The sequence below is a fragment of the Arachis hypogaea genome, chromosome 12, assembly GCF_003086295.3.
Source record: "Arachis hypogaea cultivar Tifrunner chromosome 12, arahy.Tifrunner.gnm2.J5K5, whole genome shotgun sequence".
Taxonomy (NCBI): domain Eukaryota; kingdom Viridiplantae; phylum Streptophyta; class Magnoliopsida; order Fabales; family Fabaceae; genus Arachis; species Arachis hypogaea.
In genome coordinates, this window is record NC_092047.1 from 71,577,637 (window position 1) to 71,602,342 (window position 24,706).

Here is a 24,706-nt window from a genome sequence, read left to right on the forward strand (position 1 = left end):
GGTCTAGAAAATTGCAGATAAATCCTCATTGCAAGTATAGTTTCTAAACCTTCAAAAGTCCTTTCATGCAAATGTTTTGGTTGTCACAAGTAACAAACCCCTTAAAATTGATAACCGAGTATTTAAACCTCGGGTCGTCTTCTCAAGGAGCTGCAGGGAAGTATGTTCTTATTATTGGTTATGGAGATTGTAGATTTGGGGTTTCAAGAGTGAGGAACAAATATGACAAATAATTTAAATGGCAATTAAAAATAAATAAATACTGTAAAGCAAACTTTTGGGCAAGGTATGAGAAATTGGAAGTCCAGACTTAGTTATTCTTATCAATAACAATGAAAGTTGAATCTTAATTCCACTTGGTCAACCTTTACTAAAATAAAGGAAAGTCAAGGGACTAATTAGTTTGATCTTCGAATCCTATTTATTTCCTAAGAAAAGGTTGGGATTATTGAAACTCAGTTCAATTAGCAAAGATAACAGTTATCAATTATGTTGAGATAAGATAACTCCTGAGTTACTGCTTTCTTAACCAAGACCAAAAGAGGAAAAAGTAAATTTGCTGGAATAAAAATGCCTTTAGATGTAAAGCAACAATAACATAAATTAAAGAAAGCAATCATGAATTGAAATACCTCAAATAACATTAATAAGGGAAATTATAATCTAATATGAAGAGTTCATAAACTGAATTGGAAGAATAAATAAAAATAAAGAACCTGGGATTGAGAGTTACTCCTAAAACTAAGAGAAGTCCTAAATCCTACGAGAGAGAGAGGAGAGAACCTCTCTCAAAACTAGATCTAAAACATGGGAAATAACTAAATTGGCGAGCTCTCTGTGAATGGATGCATTCCCTCACTTCATAACCTCTGGTCCATGCCTTCTGGACTTGGATTTGGGCCAAAAAGGGCTTCAGAAATCGCTGGGAGTATTTTTTGCAATTTTTGGTGCGTGGCCTCTGTCACGCGTCCGCGTGGGTCACGCAGTCGTGTCATTCGGAGCTTTTCTTGCCACGCGGTCGCGTCAGTCATGCGGCCGCGTCGCTGCTTCTTTGCGCTTGGCATGCGTCCGCGTCGCCCATGCGATCGCGTGGATGCCAGTTTCTTCAGAAGCTCCGTTTTGTGCTTTCCTTCCATTTTTGTATGTTTCCTTTCCATCCTTTAAGTCATTCCTACCTTAGAAGATCTGAAAACTAATCAACACACTAATCACGACATCGAATGGAATTAAAGGTGATTAAAATAATTAATTTAAAAGCATAGGAAACATGTTTTTCACATACATCACATAATAAGGAAGGGAAAGTAAAACCATGCAATTAACATGAATAAATGGGTGAAGGATTGAATAAATCACTCAAATTAAGCACAAAATATATCATAAAATATGGGTTTATCAACCTCCCCACACTTAAACAATAACATGTCCTCATGCTAAATCCAAGGTAATAAGTAAGGTTAAAGTGATGGAATGTCATGCAATGCAATCTAATCTAAATGCAACTACCTAAATACATCATGCAATTGTAATTTATTCACTCATATATAAAGCTTACAGGTAGTTAAATTAATTCACATTCTCAAGGAGTCATATATGTATATATAGCCAAGCCTTAGATAATCAATAAGCACTTTTACAATTGAGATGTGAGAAAAAGCATTTTATGAATTTGCAAGACAATTAGATAATTCAAACAGAGATAAATGTTAATGAGCTATTGAACCCTCACTGGATTTGTGTTTACTCTCTAGTCACTCAGTGTTTATTGGGTTAATCACTCTATTCCTCTTTTTATTCTTCCTTTCTATAACTTTGTTCTTCATCTAACCAATCAACAATTATAGAATACAGTCATACCAAAAATCATGAGGTCTTTAATTAAGGTTGTAATGGGGCCAAGGTAAAGGTAAGGATATATGTATAATGCTAAGTGAGCTAATAAGTGAATCCTTAATTAGACTAAGATCTCACCTAACATACATACTTAGTAAAACAAAACTTCTTTACCTATTTTTCCATATTTTCCCACTTGATGTTACATGCTCATGTTTCAATTTTTATTTTTATCCCATGTGCATTGCTTTTATTTTGCATTTGGGAAATTCTTTTGTATCCCCTTTATTAAATACTGAAAAATAACTTTTTTTTAATGCACATGGTAATTTAATCACTTTGATTTCTCATGAGCATGCTTCCCAAAATTTCTTAATTTGAGTTATTTTATTCCTTTCAACTTTTCTACCTTTTGTTTTTATCATCCATGTTCCCAATAGGTTTTCCACATTTTAAACTATTCATAATTTTCTATCTTAAGCTAACCAAGGATTCAACTTGGAATTTTATTTTATTTTTCTGCTTAAGGCTAGTAGTGTGGCTAATAGAATAAAAGGGGATTTAAAGGCTCAAGGGGGCTAACAAGGGTGATGTGAAAGGTAGGTTAATTTGGGATAAGTGAGCTAAAGTCAAATGACGGCCTCAATCACTCTTTTGGTATGCATATCTATATTCTATATTCTATATTCTATAATTGGACATATAGATTAAAACAAAGTAAAGAACATCAGAATAAATAAGAAGGGCAGAACACACAGGAATAAAAATTATGGTTTAAATGTAACCATACAATTAAGCTCAAAACTCACAGGCTGTATGTTCTCTAGCTCAAAAATCATTTATCAGTTATGTATGTCATACAGGTTTAGTTAAAAATTCCCATTATTCTCAATGTAAAACTTTAGGTGGCTTTAAAGTTCTAGTGTTCCTCCTTGATGAAATGTTGTTAACTAACTAACATGTAATTCTATATATACAAGGTGTGTGGATTGTTTCTATTAAGTTCAAGTTTCTAGTTTACTTCCTTTTTATATTTTCAATTTAAACTAAGCTATCTTATACTAAAAAGGGTAAACTATACTAATTAATCCACAATTTTCTATAACTAAAAAGTTAGAATTGCAACTAAACTAAATAACTAAAAATATGAACTAAAGTGCAAAATGCAGAAATAGAGTAAAAATACATAAAAGTAGTAATGTATAAGTGCTCAGAAAAAATAAAAATAAAGAGAAAAATACAGAAAAATATCCAAAATAAAAGAAAAAGAGTCTGTAGTGGTTCACCAAAATAATACGCCAGAGATGGCGACCTCCCCACACTTAAAATGAAGCATTGTCCCTGATGCTCACTCAAGCAGGGTGTGAAGAGGTGTCATCACTGGAAGGGATGGTAGCTGGTGTCTCTGTGGTGGCTGGCTGGGGGTCTGGCTGCTGTAGAGGAGGGGCTGTCTGAATGGGGATCTCAATATCTACAGCCTGGATCTGATGTGGGACCTCTGCCTCTGGTGCAGCCTGCTCGGTGTCTGCCTGCTCTGCCTCTCCCTGGGAATGGGTCTCTGCCTCAGGCGCATCTGCCTCCTCCTCAGATGCCTCGGATGGTGTTTCAGGCTCGGAGGGGATGTCGCCGGATCGTATCATGATCTTCAGGTGCTCATAGCGTCGCTTGTTGCGACGCTCCATCTGGTCAAGTCATCGAAACAAGCGGTGCACCAGATGATAGACAGGCTCTGTGACAGGTGGAGGTGCAGTGATGATGGCAGGGGTAGGTGGTGCAGCAGTGGAGGAAGAGGGACCGACAGATGGTGTAGCTGTATCATCAGCAGTGGCAGTCAGGAATGGAGGTCTGTAGCCCAAGGCCAGAAAGTTCCTGCTGTGCGGGATAATCTTCTTGCATTCCGCAGCAGGTGGCCTCTCATCAGCATCCTCCCATGGCACGTCAGCTCGACGGCCCAGCTGTGTAACCAGATAGGGAAAGGGAAGAGTGCCTCGGACGTGGACCCTGGCCATATAGTGCCGGATAAAGCGTGGCAGGTACAGGTCCTTGCCCTCCATCACACACCAAAGGAGGGTGATCATAGCGGCTGGTATCTCAGTCTCGTGAGTACTCGGCATAATGTAGTTGCTGAATATCTGATGCCTTAGCCGAGCCTCATCGTTCAGGTAAATCCGCTTGATCCCCTTGGGCATGGTGGTGTTCTGACCCATGATCCAAGGAACTGACGGGTCAAGGGCGATCCTTGCCTTGACTGCATCCCAGTCAAAACGCATAAAGCGCATATCCTCCTCAGCTTTCTGATAGCCATCTGTCTTATCAGTCTTAGGTAGAAGTTTCAGAACCTCTTCTATTGCCTCCTTAGTAACCAGAATCTGCTTCCCTCTGAGGTTCACTGCATCTAGGGAAATTTTGAAGTAGTTGCAGTAGAATTCCCTAACCCAAGATGCATTAACCTCAGTCAGAGGTCTCTCCAGAAAGAACCAGCCTCTTTGTTTGATCTGATCAGAGGTGTATTGCTGGATTTCTTCTGGGATCTTCAAAGTCCGCTCCAGGTATAGGTTCCTGGAGTTTGCAAACACCGGATACTTCAGCTCACAGTATCGGTTTGCAAACTTTACTGAGTCATTGGCGGGAAGTAGCTGGTCGGCCTTCTCCTGCGGCGTAAAGGCTTTCTCCCGCAAGGAGGCATCATGCATGTGGTCGATGATAGACACGGAGGCTTCTCCTCTTTTCCTTTTGCCAGTAGTGGCCTTGCCTTTTCCCTTTCTCTGGGAGTCTGACATCCTGAAAAACAGAAAACCAGGATATAATAAAAATAGGAAAGCAAATAGGCAAATAATCAAAGAAAACACAAAGTGGCAAAGGAGCAATAGGATAATGAATATGAGTTAAGTAAAATGTGCATTTAGAATTGTATAGGAGTGAAAAGTCTGAAAAGAAGAAATCACAATCCAAAATGTAATTGAATGCAAGTTAAATAGAAAAATTAACATCACACCTTGGTTAGAATGTTAAAAGAAAGTGAAAGAAAAGCAAAAAAAGAAGTTTTGAAAAGGTTAGGTTGGTTAGAGTTAAAATTAGTGAGTTAGTGAAAAATGGGTTAAAGTAAGATGCATAATGAAAATAGTCCAAGTAACAAGTAATCACAGGTAGAAGCTATAGGTAACTCATATTCAAACAAGTAAAACAGTTTGATGATGATTCAAATAGAGATAAAGAAAGCAAAAATAGGAATCAAACATCAAAATTGCAGTTTAGGAACCAGGAAATCAAAGAGGATAAGAATGCATGCCCTGGCATTCATGAATGGTTTGGTTAAAGCAGAGGAAAATAGAGTTCAAGATTCCAAAATCAAAACATGAATGAAAGTCAAAAAGATTTATAAAAATTTGGGCAACATTCCGGCTAAAATTGGATTTTCCCGGAAAATAAACAGCAATCAAACAGTTCATATGAATTAAAAAATCAAGCTGCAGTTACATATAATGAATATAAACATGAAAATTCAGTGTAAAGAGCAGCAATATACAAGAAATACAGCATATGAACAAGATCACAGCAACAGCAGATTTGTAAATTTGATAAAAGAGAAACATGAACAGTGCAAGTAAACAGACCTAAATCCACTAACCACATCCTAGGCTACCTAACAACCTAAAATCCACTACAACATGCATATCTAACTAGCCTAAACATAAACATAAACAGAAAAATAAGAATAAACTACGAACGGATAAAAGGGATTGCGTGTTACGGAACTTGGAAGGCCGAATAATGAGAATAGGCAGAAAGGTGGCTGGGGGTGGTGATGATGGTGGCGTCCGGTGCTGGGCACGGCGGCTGGCTGTGGTGGGCACGGCGGCGCGACTATTCGGGGCAGAGGGGAAGAAAGGGTGATGGGGGTAGGGGAAGGGAGGGGGGAAAGAGGTGGTGTTGCTGGTGGGGTGCGGTGGGATGGTTGGCGGCGGTGGGTGGTGGCGCGGTAGTGAGCAGTGGCGGAGGAGGAGGAAGAAAGAAGAAAGAAGAAGAAAGAAGGGGGAAGGAGGAAGGGGGTAGGTGGCGGCGGCGTCTGGGTGGTGACGCGGTGGTGGCTGGGTGGTGGTGGTTGAGGTTTGGGGGAGAAGAGAGGGAGAAGAAGAGTTAGAGGGGGGGGTGTCGCGACTGATGGGGTTTCGCGTGACTGGGGGGTTATATTTTTGAATCCACGCGGCCGCGTGGAGCATGCGGTCGCGTGGCTGGAGTGAAAAAGGTGGTTGACGCGATCGCGTGGGTGACGCAATCGTGCGGAGGGCAAAAAGAGTAAATGACGCGATCGCGTGGGGCATGCGATCGCGTCACTGGAATTTGTGCTAAACGCACGAATCCAGTGTCGTTTCAGCGCAACTCTCTGTCTCCTTGGGGGTGTTCGTGTAATCCATGCGACGCCGTCGCGTCGCTGACGCGGTCGCGTGGGATTGGTGTTGTGCGAGTGACGCGATCGCGTGGATGACGCGATCGCGTGGGTCAATTGTGCGAAACGCACAATGGCCACACGATTCCAGCCTAACTTTTTGGACGTTGGATCTTTACGCCGATCTCCAGGTCACGCGGCCGCGTAGATGACGCGGTCACGTGGGAAGTGTAGTTCGCCATTTGACGCGATCGCATGAGGCATGCGGTCGCGTCGCGCACCCTTTTTTTTATGCAGAATGCAGAATGCAATGCTTAATGTGAATGCTATGCATGATTCCAGGTTTAATAATGAAATAAAATAAAACTCAAAAATAAACAAGACTAAATAAAATTGAAAGTACGAAAGGAACGATCATACCATGGTGGGTTGTCTCCTACTTAGCACTTTTAGTTAATGTCCTTAAGTTAGACATTGGAAGGGCTTCTTATTATGGTGGCTTGTGTTTAAATTCATCCAGAAATTTTCACCAGTGCTTGGAATGCCAATAGCCTCCGGGGTCCCAAACTAGGCATGTAAAGCTTCTGAGCAGCTTCAAACAGAGTTTCAGGCTCCCGGGGTGACGAATGTCAGAATAGAATCCATGATCCCAAGCCTTGTTTTTAAATACGCCTCCGTCTTGATCTATATTTTTCCATCCGGGCGGTTTAGAAAGTACATTCTCACCATAGTGACCAAACGTTTTCCGAGATCCATTCGATTGAACATGATACCAATCCGTGCACTTCAAGTTGAAGCGTGGAACCTTATTGAACCTTGTACACCAGCTCTGAGCACGAGCCATTTTCCTCTTATTCTTAAAGCCGCAGAGAGCTCTAAGCTGGCCATCTATTTCAAGCAAACCGTATTCAAGTGAGAAAGTAAAGTTAAAAGTTAAGGATTGTACCCACTTGAAGCTTGTATTGGGTGGTAATGGCCTTGGGGATGGTGTTTCTGGTGGTTCTGTAAGTTCTACTCCCTTGTGTTCTTCTATGAATTCCTCCACTTCCTTGTAAGGTTCTTCAAATGCATCTGAGTCCTGGTCAAAGTCTTCTATGTCTTTCTCATCACTTGAGTCATAGATTGGAGGTTGAGAGAAATCTACCTCTGCATCATCTTCGTATTTACTTGGGGAAGATTCTTCGATCTCAGAGAATTCACTTGCGGATGCAAGTTCATTACTAAGAGAGCTTGACTTGTGACTATCATCATCAAGGGAATTTGTGTCCTGGGTTATTCCATCTAGTTCCTCATAAACGACTTGCCTTGGGGATTGTGCAATATCCTCCTTAGCATCAACTGTAACGTCCTTGACGGAGTTCTCCTCAACAATGGATTCCCATGGAGGTTCAGCGTCTCCTAGATCTTCAACCAACTCTTCTTCTTGTACAATGACAACTTCTTCTACTTGTACAAGCACAAATTTATGCTCTGTCTTGTCTACTGGAGTTTCTAGTGTCTCCCTCATGCTACACTCTTCATTAGATTGTCCACATGGGGCTGTGGTTGGTCCTTGAATGTTCGCGCGTCTAGAAGCTAATTGAATTACTGCTTGCTCCAGTTGTCGAATAGTTGTTTGAAGTTTATTTACTGTTGCCTTGAGGCGAACTTCTGATTCTCTGGGTGATGGATTTGGACATGAAACATAGGGAAGTGGTGGTGCTTGGGAGTGATTGGATTGGAACTGGGGTAGGAAAGGATCATACGGTGGCGAATGGTGAAGAGAAGCTTGTGAGTGTGATAGTTCGAGGTTATGTTGAGAGGATGGTCTATAGGCACGGGGTGGGCTTGTTGGTAGTTACAAGGCTATCCACCATATCTATCAGCTGGGTATACATTGTAAAATGGTCGTTGCCCATGATATCTTGGAGGATGTTGATGCCTAAAGGGTTGATTAGGTCCTCTTGGCTCCATCCATCATTGATTGGTCTGACCTTGATGCATATTCCTGCTGTAACTTCTATTTCCTTCAGCAAAGTTAGAACCAAACTCAAAGCGAGAGGGGTGAGAGTTCATAGTAGCAAATAAAATTAAAAAGGAAAAACAGAAACAAATAAACAAGTAAAATAAAAATATGTACAATAACCAATAATAAGGCACACGTTAGCAGTTCCCCGGCAACGACGCCATTTTGATGAGAGGAACTTTTGCGTGGTCTAGAAAATTGTGGATAAATCCTCGTTGCAAGTATAGTTTCTAAACCTTCAAAAGTCCTTTCATGCAAACGTTTTGGTTGTCACAAGTAACAAACCCCTTAAAATTGATAACCGAGTATTTAAACCTCGGGTCGTTTTCTCAAGGAACTGCAGGGAAGTATGTTCTTATTATTGGTTATGGAGATTGTAGATTTGGGGTTTCAAGAGTGAGGAACAAATATGACAAATAATTTAAATGGAAATTAAAAATAAATAAATACTGTAAAGCAAACTTTTGGGCAAGGTATGAGAAATTGGAAGTCCAGACTTAGTTATTCTTATCAATAACAATGAAAGTTGAATCTTAATTCCACTTGGTCAACCTTTACTAAAATAAAGGAAAGTCAAGGGACTAATTAGTTTGATCTTCGAATCCTATTTATTTCCTAAGAAAAGGTTGGGATTATTGAAGCTCAGTTCAATTAGCAAAGATAACAGTTATCAATTATGTTGAGATAAGATAACTCCTGAGTTACTGCTTTCTTAACCAAGACCAAAAGAGGAAAAAGTAAATTTGCTGGAATAAAAATGCCTTTAGATGTAAAGCAACAATAACATAAATTAAAGAAAGCAATCATGAATTGAAATACCTCAAATAACATTAATAAGGAAAATTATAATCTAACATGAAGAGTTCATAAACTAAATTGGAAGAATAAATAAAAATAAAGAACCTGGGATTGAGAGTTACTCCTAAAACTAAGAGAAGTCCTAAATCCTACGAGAGAGAGAGGAGAGAACCTCTCTCAAAACTATATCTAAAACATGGGAAATAACTAAATTAGTGAGCTCTCTGTGAATGGATGCATTCCCTCACTTCATAACCTCTGGTCTATGCTTTCTGGACTTGGATTTGGGCCAAAAAGGGCTTCAGAAATTGCTGGGAGCGTTTTCTGCAATTTCTGGTGCGTGGCCTCTGTCACGCGTCCGCGTGGGTCACGCGGTCGCGTCATTCGGAGCTTTTCTTGCCACGTGGTCGCGTCAGTCATGCGACCGCGTCATGTGCGTTCTGCTTAAGGCGTACGGTCGCGTTAGTCATGCGGCCGCGTCGCTGCTTCTTTGCGCTTGGCATGCGTCCGCGTCGCCCATGCGATCACGTGGATGCCAGTTTCTTCAGAAGCTCCGTTTTGTGCTTTCCTTCCATTTTTGTATGTTTTCTTTCCATCCTTTAAGTCATTCCTACCTTAGAAGATCTGAAAACTACTCAACACACTAATCACGGCATCGAATGGAATTAAAGGTGATTAAAATAATTAATTTAAAAGCATAGGAAACATGTTTTTCACATACATCACATAATAAGGAAGGGAAAGTAAAACCATGCAATTAACATGAATAAGTTGGTAAAGGATTGAATAAATCACTCAAACTAAGCACAAAATATATCATAAAATATGGGTTTATCAAGCACCCCTTAGAACCTAGTTGTCCAAGCCTATCTTTGTACAAGAAAATCACAGGCATATATCCAAATCTCAAGCCATTGGTGCCCAGCCTTGTTTATTTCTTTTTGTTTCTTTCTCTTGGAATTTTTTTCTTTTTATTATGGACCTCTTTTATTTGTCAAATCTCATGGAATGTAAATCAAGTTCATATCTCAAAGTCATGCCAATCTCTAGCCTTATTCATAAATCAACTAATGAAAAAGCCCATACCACCACATAGCCTTATTCTGTCTCCTATCAAAATAGACCTATACTCTTTCTCTGTTTCATCTCAATTTTTCTTTTATTCAAGCATGGAAAACAAGTAATACAACTTAAGCAAGATGGCATGATCTAAGCATTTTAAACTAGCAAGCCATACAACAAAAAAAAACATACAAAAAGCAAATGACTCAACTAACAGGACACAAATTAACAGGGGTACAATTATACTTCCAATTTAAAGCATTTCAGACTAGAAACAATTAAGTAACAATACAACCTCTTGGTGTCTTCTTGTTTTCTCCTTGTCATCATCATCCGCAGCTTTTGTATACTTCTTTGTCTCCTTGGATGATGATGCATCTTTCCCTCCAAGAGATTGATTGACTTCCTGCAAAGTTATTGGAAGTTGTTTGTTCCCCAAGCACTTGCAAAATGGTTAGTATGCATGTAAGTTTGTAGGCTTCTGAACTTACTTGGGTGTGAGAACACCAAACTTAGTTCCTTGCCTTATGCAGCAATTTTGTATACATGCAGAAAACTTCATGTGTTTTTACTAAGGAAACAAACTATAAACAAACTATGAACTAGAAAACAGACTATGAACTAAGAAACAAACTATGAACTAGAAACTAAACAATTGTTAAGTAATCTCTCTAATTGTTTGGAGTTGATAACTAAACAATTTAACTTTAATTTATTTTCCTAAGATTTTCTACTGTTTTTATTATTCTCGCATAGTACCGGACAAACTTAAGTCAGTATAGCCGGTTAATTTACCGGTACACGTTTTTACGCAATTTTCCGAAGAAAATTACATTTTCCAACTCAGAAAAATCTATTGGGTCCAAATATTATATTTATATTTTCTAATTACTATTCTAAAATTTTGAACCTAATTCGGACAATTAAATTATTATTATTATTTAATCATTAATTAATCAGTTAATTAATTCACAGTTTTTACACCAAAAAGTGGTGCTCAGAGTTCTTAAGCGTACTCTTTATTGCATTAGATGACGACTTTAAATGTTTAGTCTCAAGATTTTCTTGACACCTTCACACCACAAGCATATAGTTAGGGATAGCAACTCATTTGAGCTTTTTAGGCCAATTTGATCCTCCTAACCATTGATACTCAAAACCTTGGATCCTTGTTCTTTTCTTTTTATTTTTCTTTATTTTTTTTCTTTTCTTTTTTGCTGTTTCTTTTGCTTCAAGAATCAATCTTTTTTATTTTTCAGAGAATCCATAATACTTCTCTAAATTCACTATTCTTCAATAGCCAACATGCTTAACTTCAATATCAATTATGCATAGTTAATTCATACTTTTAGAAAGTAAAGATAAGGCCACCACATCAAGGTAACTAGAATAACTCATAATATATAACTCAAAATCTCATGCATTTTACTACCTTTTTTTTTTCAAAAATTTTCTTTTTAAGCTTAGTGGCCAATTCATGAGACATCTTCTAACCATAACAATTTCGAAAATAGACTACTAAATCAAAATCCTAAGAGTGATCATGCAAGCCTAGAGAGAAAAACAGGAAATAGAATGAAATACTGAGAAACAGAAAGAAAGGGAGAATAAAACTCAATCACCTCAGTGCTGGTGGCTGCTCAGGTTATGCTTTTCTGTGAAGATGATTCACCTCTCTTTGGTGCCATTGATGATAATATAGATCTAGAGCTCGTTCTGCAACACCAAATTTAAAAATTTTGCTTGTCCCCAAGCAAAGAAAACTTGGTCCCCTGTTGGCGTTTAAATGCCAGGACTTCTTCCCTTATGGCATTGAACGCCAGTAAGGGGCACCCTCCGGGATGTTCTATTTCTCTCTTCTGCGTTCTTGTTTCTGTTCTAATGGCTACACATGATCACAAACGTTAGAAAAACTAGGAAAACTATGAAAAATAATAGAAAATAAAATAATATGAAGTCAAATTAAAATAACAAAAAGAAAATAGAAAAGAAGAAATTGCTATAGGATACTTATGGTTAGGTTGCCTCCCAACAAGCGCTTCTTTAATGTCATTAGCTTGACACTTGATTGTTGAATTTTCTTCCTCTTCTTCCAGTTGGTTAAAAGAAATGACTCCAAGGGAGAAGAGGAAAAGATTAGTGCCCTCTGACTTGAATTCCTCCTAACAAGCTTTCTGGTGTTGGTATTAGCTTGATTCTCGTTACTTGTTAGGGTAAGGGTTGGATTGCTTCTGGTTGACCTTCTCTTTTTCTTGGATATCATCTTTTGTTCCTTGGTTACAATCCCCTTTTCAGTGCATTCCTTGATTATCTTCACCATCACGAATTCAGGACTTGGTTGTTGTGTGATGGGTGGAGTGCACCCATCATCAAGAACTTCTTGAATTGGTGGTTCAAGGAACTCACCTTCTATGCCATTCTATGCTTTTCTTTTCATTGGGTAAGCTCTTCACGAGTGCAGCAGAGAGAGACCTTTGCTCCAAAACCTCAGCAAAAGGAATATTGATTTGCAACTTCTTAGATACTTCCAAGGGTTGTGAGTGGTGCTCATCCTTGGTCTCGTTTCGAGGCTTCTGAGAGTATGGTACTTCAGGCTCCTATGCCACCAACGGGGCGTGTAGTGTAAGAACCGGCTTAACCACTTTAGTAAAATAATAATTTTTAAGTGTCCGGAGTAGATTCAAAATTTAGAAGTTTTAATTTAAAAATATATAGGTGAAATTTGATTTCAATAAATTTTTCTGTGTTGGAAATGTATCATTTTTGAAAAGTTTTCGTAAAAATGCGTACTGACACTTAAGCTGGTAGTACCGGCTCTAGTCTATCCAGTACCGTGTATTTTGGAAAATAAGATTTTAAAAATTGATTTATTATTTTGAAAGGACAAAAAATAATTTAAATAAACTAAATGCCTGTAGTGTGTATGTATGGGGGATATGCTTGAGGGAGTAAGTCCTTAAGGGTGTCTCAACACCTAGCACCTTGAACCAACTGGTTCGGGAGTGTTGGCTGAAAGCTTATCTTAAAGAGTTGCCCCCTTACAGAGCACTTAGCCTAAATAACACAAACAACCCTTGTAATAACAATAAAAGGATCAATGAATAAAAGTCTCATGGGATATGAACAAAGTGGGTGTTTTAAGACAGAATAAAGGTCTGAAAGCCAGTAATGGAATGAACCTAAGTTGCTATGCATGAAACCACCATAAAATCAGTAATATGACTTCCACAAGGATGACTCATTCCTCTGGATATTCCATTCATCATTCTCTTGTTCCAGTACTTGCTTAGGGACAAGCAAGCTTTAAGTTTGGTGTTGTGATGCCAGGGCATTTTGGCCAGTTTCACTGACCTTTTCTTTACTGTTTTTAGGTTAGTTTCATGCATTTCTTTAGGAAATAAGCTAGTTTTGGGTAAATATTCACTTATGCCTTGACTCAAGCATACATTGTGCATTTTACATAATTTCATGAGGATTTTGCATAAGTTTAGTGACAAATATTATGTTGCATTACTCATGACTTGGACTAGAGCTTTGATGCACTTTGTTGCTTGATTTCAGGACCAAAAGGAAGCAAGAAAAGGGGGAGGTAACTTGCAAGATTAATGAGAAAAGTGATTGCCAATAACACTCTCAAAAAGCCAGTAATGCCCACGTTAGAGAGTCACGTTAACCAAGTTAACGTGAACTCTAACGTGGAGAAAAGAAGTTGAGCCAACGTTAGTGACACTCAACATTGTCACTAACGTTGGCAATTACTCATAAGTGGCCACGTTAGAAGCCACGTTAACCTAGTTAACGTGGCCTCTAACGTTAAAGGGGGGGGGGAGAGAAGCCAACGTTAGTGACACTCAACATTGTCACTAACATTGGCCTATGGTGCAAAGTACCACGTTAACTCCCACGTTAACTTGGTTAACGTGGGAACTAACGTAGAGGATGAAGAGTTGTCGACTGTCACTAACGTTGAAGCAACCACACAACCCCCAAGAGTCACGTTAACTTCCACGTTAACTTGGTTAACGTGGAAGCTAACGATGAGAAATGAAGGATGAGCCAACGTTAGTGACACTCAACATTGTCACTAACGTTGGGATGGCTAAAAGATGGCCACGTTAGAAGCCACGTTAACCTAGTTAACATGGACTCCAACGTGAGACCTAGGGGCACATTGGAACGTTAGTGACAATGTTGAATGTCACTAACGTTCTTGAAGGATGGCAAAGGCCACGTTAGAAGCCACGTTAACCTAGTTAACGTGAACTTTAACGTGAAGTAAGAAGGGGCACACTGGAACGTTAGTGACAATGTTGAGTGTCACTAACGTTCTCGAAGGTTGACAAGGCAACGTTAAAAGCCATGTTAACCTAGTTAACGTGGATTTTAACGTGAGGCAAAGGGGTGCATTGGAACGATAGTGACAATGTTAAGTGTCACTAACGTTCCCGAACTTAGACTTTCACTAAATGATTAACACTCCTTACGCCCTGAGCTTAAGTCTCTGCCCACTTCGCACTTTCTCTCTGCAAGTAAAGCCAAGCCCAAATAAAGAAAGAAACTGCTTCAAACTCAAGATCCAAAGGCCCAAGACTTGAAGAGTAAACTAGAAGCTGAGAAGAGTAGTATATATAGGAGTAGCTTTGAATTGTAAAAAAGGGTTGGAAGCTGGGAAAAAGGAGAACTACTCTCTGTATTTTACTTTCTTTGCAATTTCTAGTTTTATGATGTATTCTCCATCTTTGTTTTCATTTTCAAGAGCTATGAACAACTAAACCCCTTTCATTGGGTTAGGGAGCTCTGTTGTAATTTGATGGATCAATACTAATCTTCATTATTCTTCTTCTATCTTTCCTCTTGATTTTACTTGAAAGCTTTCGATCTTCATCCCATTGAGTAGTTATCTTGGAAGAGAAGCTATTCAAACTTGGATCTCTTTTGAACCTTGAAAGAGGAATGAAGAGATCAAGCTAGAAATGCTTTCTCATGCTGGACCAAATTGGGTTTGGATGGGTATGTGACTATAACCCTCTCAATACTTGGTTTGGGAAATGCATGTGGTATAATCAGTGACCATACTTCATCTCTTCTCATGAGCAATTGACCAAGGAATTGGCTATTGATCAAGATTTGAGAGATTGAATTGCAAGAAATTGTAATTCAATCACTTAAGATTGCCAAGGAGATCAATGAGTGCATTGATTGAGGAAGAGATGAAAATGAACTTGATCCGGAGAATTACAGCATCTCCTAAGCCCAATGAACTCCCCATCTCTGATCTTACCCATTCTCTTTAATTTCTGCCATTTACTTTTATGAGCAAATCCCCCATTTCCATTTACAATTCTGCAATTTATTTTCAGTCATTTACTTCCAGTCCTTTAATTCTAGCATTTACTTTTCTGTTATTTACATTCCCGCCATTTTATTTTCTGCAACTCTCAACCCAAATTCTGGATTCGCTCAACTAGAACATTCTTCTAATTAAAGTTGCTTGATCAATCAATCCCTGTGGGATTCGACCTCACTCTATTGTGAGTTTTTACTTGACGACAACTTCGGTACACTTGCCGAAGGGAGATTTGTTGAGAGACAAGTTTTCCGTGCATCAAGTTTATGGCGCCGTTGCCGGGGATTGATTGTGCATCAACAATGATTAGATTGGAAGATCACTAGATTGAGCATTTTATTTTGTGAATTTCATTTTCTGTTTGAGTGATTTACTTTTTGTTTTAGTTAAACTTCTTCCCTTCTCCCTCTACTCTTTTGTTTTTCTTTGTTATTTTCAATTCTGTTTGCTAACCCACTAACTGTTTGATATATTGCATCACCCACAACTAACAGCAATTCTGACACAAATACTGTCTGAACCTATTTTCTCTGCTTGTACTTGTTGGTTGTATGACAGAGAGAAGAAGCAGGGCTTCAACTTCCTTTGATTCTGAACCGGAGAGAACCTTCCTTAGACTAAGGAGGGAGGTAAAAGAAAAACGAGTAGTTGGTGCTGAAGAAGAGGAGGAACAGTTTGAGGAATACTTTGAACCAAACATGGAAGAAAACATGGAAAATCATCATGAAGAAGAGACTCACAACCATGGCAGAGGAGGTGGAGCAAATCATGCTGGGGAGGATAGAAGAGTTTTGGGCTCTTACATTAATCCAAACCCAGGCAATTGTGGAAGTAGCATCCAAAAGCCAACAATCCATGCCAACAACTTTGAACTTAAACCACAGCTCATCACCCTTGTTCAGAACAACTGTTCGTTTGGAGGAGGTGTTCAAGAAGACCCCAATCAACATTTGACCACCTTCCTGAGAATATGTGACACAGTGAAATTTAATGGTGTTCATCCTGACGCCTATAGACTGCTCTTATTTCCCTTCTCACTCAGAGACAAGGCAGCCAAGTGGCTGGAATCCTTCCCAAGGGAGAACTTGACAACTTGGGAGGATGTGGTGAACAAATTCTTAGCAAGATTCTACCCTCCTCAACAAATCAATAGGCTGAGAGCTGAGGTTCAAACCTTCAAGCAACAAGATGGTGAGACTCTGTATGAAGCATGGGAGAGGTTCAAAGACTTAACAAGGAGGTGTCCACCTGACATGTTCAACGAATGGGTCCAGCTGCACATTTTCTATGAAGGGCTCTCTTATGAGTCAAAGAAGGCAGTAGACCATTCATCTGGAGGATCCTTGAACAAGAAGAAGACCATTGAGGAAGCCATAGATGTTATTGAAACAGTAGCAGAAAACGACTACTTCTATGCTTCCGAAAGAGGGAACACAAGAGGAGTGATGGAGCTAAACAATGTATATGCTCTGTTGGCCCAAAACAAGCTCATTACCCAGCAGCTGGCTGACCTCACCAAGAAGATGGAGAGGAACCAAGTAGCAGCAATCTCCACTTCATCAACAACACAAGAAGGAGTAAACGAAGAAGTAGAGGGGAGTCAGGAGCAAGCCAACTACATTGGGAATTCACCAAGGAAAAACTATGACCCATACTCCAAGACTTACAATCCTGGATGGAGAAATCACCCGAACTTTGGGTGGGGAAGTGAGCAAGATCAAAACTAAGACCAGAGACGTTACAACTCCAACAACAATGCAGCTCACCAGCAATTCACCCAGAGGACATCTCAACACCCCCACAACAACACTTCTCCACATACTTATCAAAACCAAAACAGCACAGCTACTCCGAACCACTCATCAATTGATGACAAGCTCTCTAAGATTGAAGCCTTACTTGAAGGAATATGCCAAGAGATTCAAGAAAATAAGGTGTTCAAAGAGGAGGTGCGAGCCAATATTAAGAACCAGGGAGAGACCATTAGGAAGCTGGAATTCCAGGTGGGATATTTAGCTGAGAAGATTCCCAAACCTACTGATAGCTTCCCAAGTGACACGGAGAAAAACCCCAAGGGAGAAGCAAAGAAAGTAAGATGGGAAGATTGCAAAATGGTCACTACAAGTGATCAAGAGATTGAAGACAAGCAAGGCAAAATGCGCAAACAACCTGAAGACAACTCAACAAAGGAGGAGGATCGAAAGCACAAAGAACTAGAAATCTCACAACAAGAGCTGCTGAAGCTCTATGCACCATTCCCTCAACTGCTAAATGGTGCTGTGGGAAAAAGAATATACTCAAGGTTCCTAGACTTGTTTGCATCTCTGCATGTGAACATACCATTCATCAAGGCAATTTAACAAAGGCCTGCATTCATCAAGTATATGAAGGAACTTCTTCCGAGAAAAAGCTCACTCAAGGGAGGGCAGACTATAGTGATGAACAAGGAATGTAGTGCCCTTATTCAACCTGAGTTGCCTACAAAAAGAAGAGACCCAGGAAGTTTTCATATCCCTTGTGCCATAGGTGAGACTATGTTCGATAGAGCACTATGTGATTTGGGGGCCAGCATCAACTTACTGCCTTTATCCCTGGTGAAGAGGCTGCAGATTAATGAGATAATGCCCACAGATGTAATCATCAGACTGGCTGACAAAACTCAAAAGCAAGCAATAGGAGTGGTGGAAAATGTGTTGCTAAAGGTTGGGAAGTACTTTCTCCCAACAGACTTTGTCATTCTGGACATGGAAGAGAGTCACACTCACCCAATCATATTGCCACAGCTCAAAGAAAAGTTGGAGGAACCCAAACCTCTAGAGGCAGGTGAAGACAGCATCACAACTCCTTGGAGAAAAGAGGTCACCAAGGGGAAGGCAACCTCAAAAGAAACAAAGAAGAAGGTACCAAGGAGATGGAGGAACAAGAAGATCCCTACGGAAGATTTCTCTCCAGGGGATAGAGTTGTCTCATCTTACTTCCCAGATATTCCTCCTAATCTCCCTACTGTACCATCTCAATTACCTAAGGTCTTCACTATCAACAGAGTTCTTTCCCTGGAACATGTGGAGATCATTGATCCAACCAATGGATACAAGTCCACAGCAAGAGGGGAGGACTTTAAGCACTACCAACCACCATGATGAAAGAAAAACGTCAAGCTAGTGACGCTAAAGAAGCGCTTCATGGGAGGCAACCCATGTTTTATATGCTTTCAGATGATAATGAATAAGTCAATCTTTATGATTTCAACCCAAACTTGACAAACACTTGGTGAATTCTTTATCATGCAGTATATAGTGAAGAACAAGTTTGGTGTTCAAAGAAAACCAAGATGCATGCTGGTCTTGGGAGCTTGAACAAAACTTTTCATCACATTGCTTCAAACTAAGTTTGGTGTCACCCCATGGTGCCACCAAAATGCATATAAAGAACCACCAATAGTTAGTTAGTTGGTTGGAATTCATAAACAAACAATCAAATCCTTTCTTTTATTTTATTCTAGCCGTAGAGTTTTAATTTTTTTTATATTAATTTCCTTATTTCAAATCTTTATAGGAAAGGAAAAGAAGCATAAAAAGGGATTGATTGGACAATTAAATGGGGGAGATTTCGCCACTTAAAGAAGAGGGGTTACACACTTGTTCTAAAGAGGGAATACGTTGGAAAATGTTGCCATGCAACATTGAAAAAAAGGGACCCCTAGAAGACCGAGCAATCCCCATCATAAAGTGATGATCCTTGTCTTCTAGCCATGCATAACCCCAACCGTCCATCAAGTGACCACTTCATCAATCTACACCCTCCATTCTCTCACAACTTCTCTATATAAACAACCCTTGTCCATACCACCCTTCATTGTCATCACACACCTTCACCACTCTTCATTTCGGTACAATACACCCCCTATCCGATTATAAACATTCCTCCCCTCACTCTCCTCATTGCCATAAAACCCTAAACAACCAAAAGTCTCCACAACCTTACCACCTTCACATATTAAATCATTCATGGCATCTTCAAGTTCTAAGAGAAGGGAGGGGAAGGAACCCATGGAAGAACTCCCATATGATGAGAAGAGATTTAGAAGCTTGCATCATGCATTGCAATACGGGTGGATGGTTGATAAGGAAATCATTTATGAGCTGGGATTTCAAGTTAAGAAGACTGAATACCCCGAAATCACAGAGAAGGTAGAAAGGAGAAGATGGGAGCTCCTCACTAACCCGGTCACTAATGGTGGATTTTGGTCCCATGAGTGTAATGAGGGCATTGAAGCTACGGTCTATACCATTTGAAGAAGAAAGTTACCACTCAAGATTGGACAACAACCCCAATTATGACCAGCTTTTACTAGACCTTTGTGTACCAGGAGCTGACTGGGAAAGGGGTGCAGGAAATAAACCAAAGTTCATTAAGAGAACAGATTTCACTCCTGAAGCTAAGGGGTGGTTCGAGCTAGTGAGGAGGTCTATTCTCCCAGCTGCAAACAACTCGGAGGTGAATCTCGAGAGAGCAACAATGTTGCATTGTATACTCAAGGGAGGAGAAATCAAAGTTCATGAGATCATAGCTCAAGGAATTAGAAATATGGAAGAGAAAAGCGACTCAAGAGGAACATTAGGTTACCCCAGCACTATTTACCGAATATGCAAGAAAGCTAGGGTGGTTTTTGAAGATGAGGACTGATGAGCGGATAATTTATACGCTTTTGGACATTGTTTTTAGTATGTTTTTAGTAGGATCTAGTTACTTTTAGGGATGTTTTCATTAGTTTTTATGTTAAATTCACATTTCTAGACTTTACTATGAGTTTGTGTGTTTTTCTAGGATTTCAGGTATTTTCTGGCTGAAATTGAGGGACTTGAGCAAAAATCAGATTCAGAGGTTGAAGAAGGACTGCTGATGCTGTTGGATTCTGACCTCCCTGCACTCAAAATGGATTTTCTGGAGCCACAGAACTCAAAATGGCGCGCTTCCAATTGCGTTGAAAAGTAGACATCCAGGGCTTTCCAGAAATATATAATAGTCCATACTTTGCCCAAGTTTAGATGACGCAAACTGGCGTTCAACGCCAGCTCTCTGCCCAATTCTGGCGTCCAGTGCCAGAAACAAGTTGCAAAGTGGAGTTCAACGCCCAAAATGGCACAAAAGGTGGCGTTCAACTCCAAGAAGGACCTCTACACGTGCAACACTCAAAGCTCAGCCCAAGCACACACCAAGTGGGCCCCGGAAGTGGATTTATGCATCAATTACTTACTTCTGTAAACCCTAGTAGCTAGTTTATTATAAATAGGACATTTCACTATTGTATTAGACATCCTGGATTGTATTTTGATCCTGTGATCACGTTTTGGGGGCTGGCCATCTCGGCCATGCCTGGACCTTTCACTTATGTAATTTTAACGGTAGAGTTTCTACACTCCATAGATTAAGGTGTAGAGCTCTGCTGTTCCTCAAAGATTAATGCAAAGTACTACTATTTTCTATTCAATTCATCTTATTTCACTTCTAAGATATTCATTCGCACTTCAACCTGAATGTGATGAACGTGACAATCATCATCATTTCCTATGAACGCGTGCCTGACAACCACCTTCGTTCTACATTAGATTGAATGAGTATCTCTTAGATCTCTTAATCGGAATCTTCGTGGTGTAAGCTAGAATGATGGCGGCATTCAAGAGAATCCGGAAAGTCTAAACCTTGTCTGTGGTATTCCGAGTAGGATTCAATGATTGAATGACTGTGACAAGCTTCAAACTCGCGATTGCCGGGCGTAGTGACAGACGCAAAAGGATAGTAAATCCTATTCCAGCATGATCGAGAACCGACAGATGAATAGCCGTGCCGTGACAGGGTGCGTTGACCATTTTCACTGAGAGGATAGGATGAAACCATTGACAAGGGTGATGCATCCAGATGATTAGCCGTGCCGTGACAGGGCATTTGGATCATTTTCCCGAGAGAAGACCGAAAGTAGCCATTGACAGTGGTGATGTATCACATAAAGCCAGCCATGGAAAGGAGTAAGACTGATTGGATGAAGATAGCAGGAAAGTAGAGGTTCAGAGGAACGAAAGCATCTCTATTCGCTTATCTGAAATTCTCACCAATGATTTACATAAGTATTTCTATCCCTATTTTATTAATTAATTTCGAAAACCCCATTACTATTTTATATCCGCCTGAATGAGATTTACAAGGTGACCATAGCTTGGTTCATACCAACAATCTCCGTGGGATTCGACCCTTACTCACGTAAGGTATTACTTGGACGACCCAGTGTACTTGCTGGTTAGTTGTGCGAAGTTGTGAACCATGGTATTGGCATCATGTTTTTGGCGCCATTACCAGGGAAAGAAAGAGCGATGAATTTTACATAATCAAAGTGTAATCACAATTTTTGCGCACCAAGTTTTTGGCGCCGTTGCCGGGGATTGTTCGAGTTTGGACAACTGACGGTTCATCTTGTTGCTCAGATTAGGTAATTTTCTTTTTGTTTTATTTTCAAAAATTTTTCAAAAAAGTTTTCAAAATTTTCTCCTTTGTTTTCGAAAAAAAAAATTTTCAAATAAAAATGTTTTTAAAAATAAATTATTCTATGGCTTCAAAACTTTCAAGAATGAATTCTAGAGTTTCATGGTAACATGTTGAATCCTATCTGGCTAAAAAGCCATACCCAAACTCCTTTGGGATTGGTCTTCAACTAATCACCTCAATGGATGTAAATCCATTCTAAAGCTTGAATGGCTATTAAGCCATGTCTGACCCTTTGATTGGAGCTTTAGACTAAAGAGCACAAGATTCTTGGAATTCATATTAAAGATTTTGAAATTCTTATTTTTGTTTTTCAAATAATTTTCGAAAAAAATACAAAAAAAAAATCATAAAATCATAAAAATCAAAAATATTTTTGTGTTTCTTGTTTGAGTCTTGAGTCATGTTATAAGTTTGGTGTCAATTGCATGTGCATCTTGCATTTTTCGAAAAAAATCATGCATTCATAGTGTTCTTCATGATCTTCAAGTTGTTCTTGGTAAGTCTTCTTGTTTGATCTTTGCATTTGCATGTTTTGTGTCTTTTCTTGTTTTTCATATGCATTCTTGAATTCTTAGTGCCTAAGCATTAAAGATTTCTAAGTTTGGTGTCTTGCATGTTTTCCTTGCATTAAAAATTTTTCAAAAATATGTTCTTGGTGTTCATCTTGACATTCATAGTGTTCTTGGTGTTCATCTTGACATTCATAGCATTCTTGCATGCATTCATTATTTTGATCCATAACTTTTATGCATTGCATCATTTTTCTTGTTTTTCTCTCTCATCATAAAAATTCAAAAATAAAAAAAATATCTTTCCCTTTTTCTCTCTTAAAAATTTCGAAAATTAGATTTGACTTTTTCAAAAATTTTTAAAATCTAGTTGTTTTTATGAGTCAAATCAAATTTTCAATTTAAAAAAAATCTTATCTTTTTCAAAATCTTTTTCAAAAATCAAATCTTTTTCAAATTTCCTAGTTATTTTCGAAAATTTCAAAAATATTTTTCAAAAATTTTTTTCTTATTTTTATATCAAATTTTCGAAAATAACAATAACAATTAATGTTTTGATTCAAAAATTTCAAGTTTGTTACTTGCTTGTTAAGAAAGATTCAAACTTTAAGTTTTAGAATCATATCTTGTGATTTCTTGTGAATCAAGTCATTAATTCTATTTTTAAAAATCAAATCTTTTTTCAAAATCTAATTTCTATCATATCTTTTCAAAAATATCTTCTTATCTCACCTTTTCCAAAAATTTGATTTCAAAATATCTTTTCTAACTTCCTAACTTCTTATCTTTTCAAAATTTGTTTCAACTAACTAACTAACCTTTTGTTTGTTTCTTATCTTTTTCAAAACTACCTAACTAACTCTCTCTCTCTAATTTTCGAAAATATCTTCACTCTTTTTCAAAAATTCTTTTTAATTAACTAATTATTTCAATTCTTAAATCTTAATTTTCGAAAACTACTAACATTTTTCAAAAAAAAAAAACCAATTTCGAAAATCACTAACTCTTTTTCAAAAATTATTTTCAAAAATTCTCTCTCTCTCTCATCTTATTCTATTTATTTATTCATCTACTAACATCTCTTCCTCACATCACTCACCAAATTCGAACCCCCTCTTCTATCTGTGTTCGAATTTCTTCTTATTTTCTTCTACTCACATAAGGGAACCTCTATACTGTGGTAAAAAGGATCCCTATTATTATTATTTGTCTGTGCCCTCTTCTTTGTCATATGAGCAGGAGTAAGGACAAGAACATTCTTGTGGAAGCAGATCCAGAACCTGAAAGGACTCTGAAAAGGAAACTAAGAGAAGCTAAAATACAACAATCCAGAGATAACCTTTCAGAAATTTTTGAACAGGAAGAGGAGATGGCAGCCGAAAATAATAATAATGCAAAGAGAATGCTTGGTGACTTTACTGCACCTAATTCCAATTTACATGGAAGAAGCATCTCCATTCCTGCCATTGGAGCAAACAACTTTGAGCTGAAACCTCAATTAGTTTCTCTGATGCAGCAGAACTGCAAGTTTCATGGACTTCCATCTGAAGATCCTTTTCAGTTCTTAACTGAATTCTTGCAGATCTGTGATACTGTTAAGACTAATGGAGCAGATCCTGAAGTCTACAGGCTCATGCTTTTCCCATTTGTTGTAAGAGACAGAGCTAGAATCTGGTTGGACTCTCAACCCAGAGACAGCCTGAACTCTTGGGATAAGCTGGTCACGGCTTTCTTAGCCAAGTTCTTTCCTCCTCAAAAGCTGAGCAAGCTTAGAGTGGATGTTCAGACCTTCAGACAGAAAGAAGGTGAATCCCTCTATGAAGCTTGGGAAAGATACAAACAGTTGACCAAAAAGTGTCCTTCTGACATGCTTTCAGAATGGACCATCCTGGATATATTCTATGATGGTTTATCTGAGTTATCAAAGATGTCATTGGATACTTCTGCAGGTGGATCCATTCACCTAAAGAAAATGCCTGCAGAAGCTCAAGAACTCATTGACATGGTTGCAAATAACCAGTTCATGTACACTTCTAAAAGGAATCCTGTGAATAATGGGACGCCTATGAAGAAGGGAGTTCTTGAGGTTGATACTCTGAATGCCATATTGGCTCAGAACAAAATATTGACTCAGCAAGTCAATATGATTTCTCAGAGTCTGAATGGAATGCAAGCTGTATCCAACAGTACTCAAGAGGCATCTTCTAAAGAAGAAGCTTATGATC

General features: G+C 38.9%; 2 non-coding genes across 2 annotated transcripts; both read right to left on the reverse strand.

Annotated features, from left to right (window-relative positions):
* Positions 1 to 16,583: 16,583 nt before the first annotated feature.
* On the reverse strand, positions 16,584 to 16,687 carry LOC112731806 (small nucleolar RNA R71). Its single transcript, XR_003167564.1, has one exon. It is a non-coding gene; the product is annotated as a small nucleolar RNA R71 (small nucleolar RNA).
* A 7,559-nt stretch (positions 16,688 to 24,246) lies between these two features.
* Positions 24,247 to 24,354, reverse strand: LOC112731424 (small nucleolar RNA R71). Its single transcript, XR_003167202.1, has one exon. It is a non-coding gene; the product is annotated as a small nucleolar RNA R71 (small nucleolar RNA).
* Positions 24,355 to 24,706: the final 352 nt, after the last annotated feature.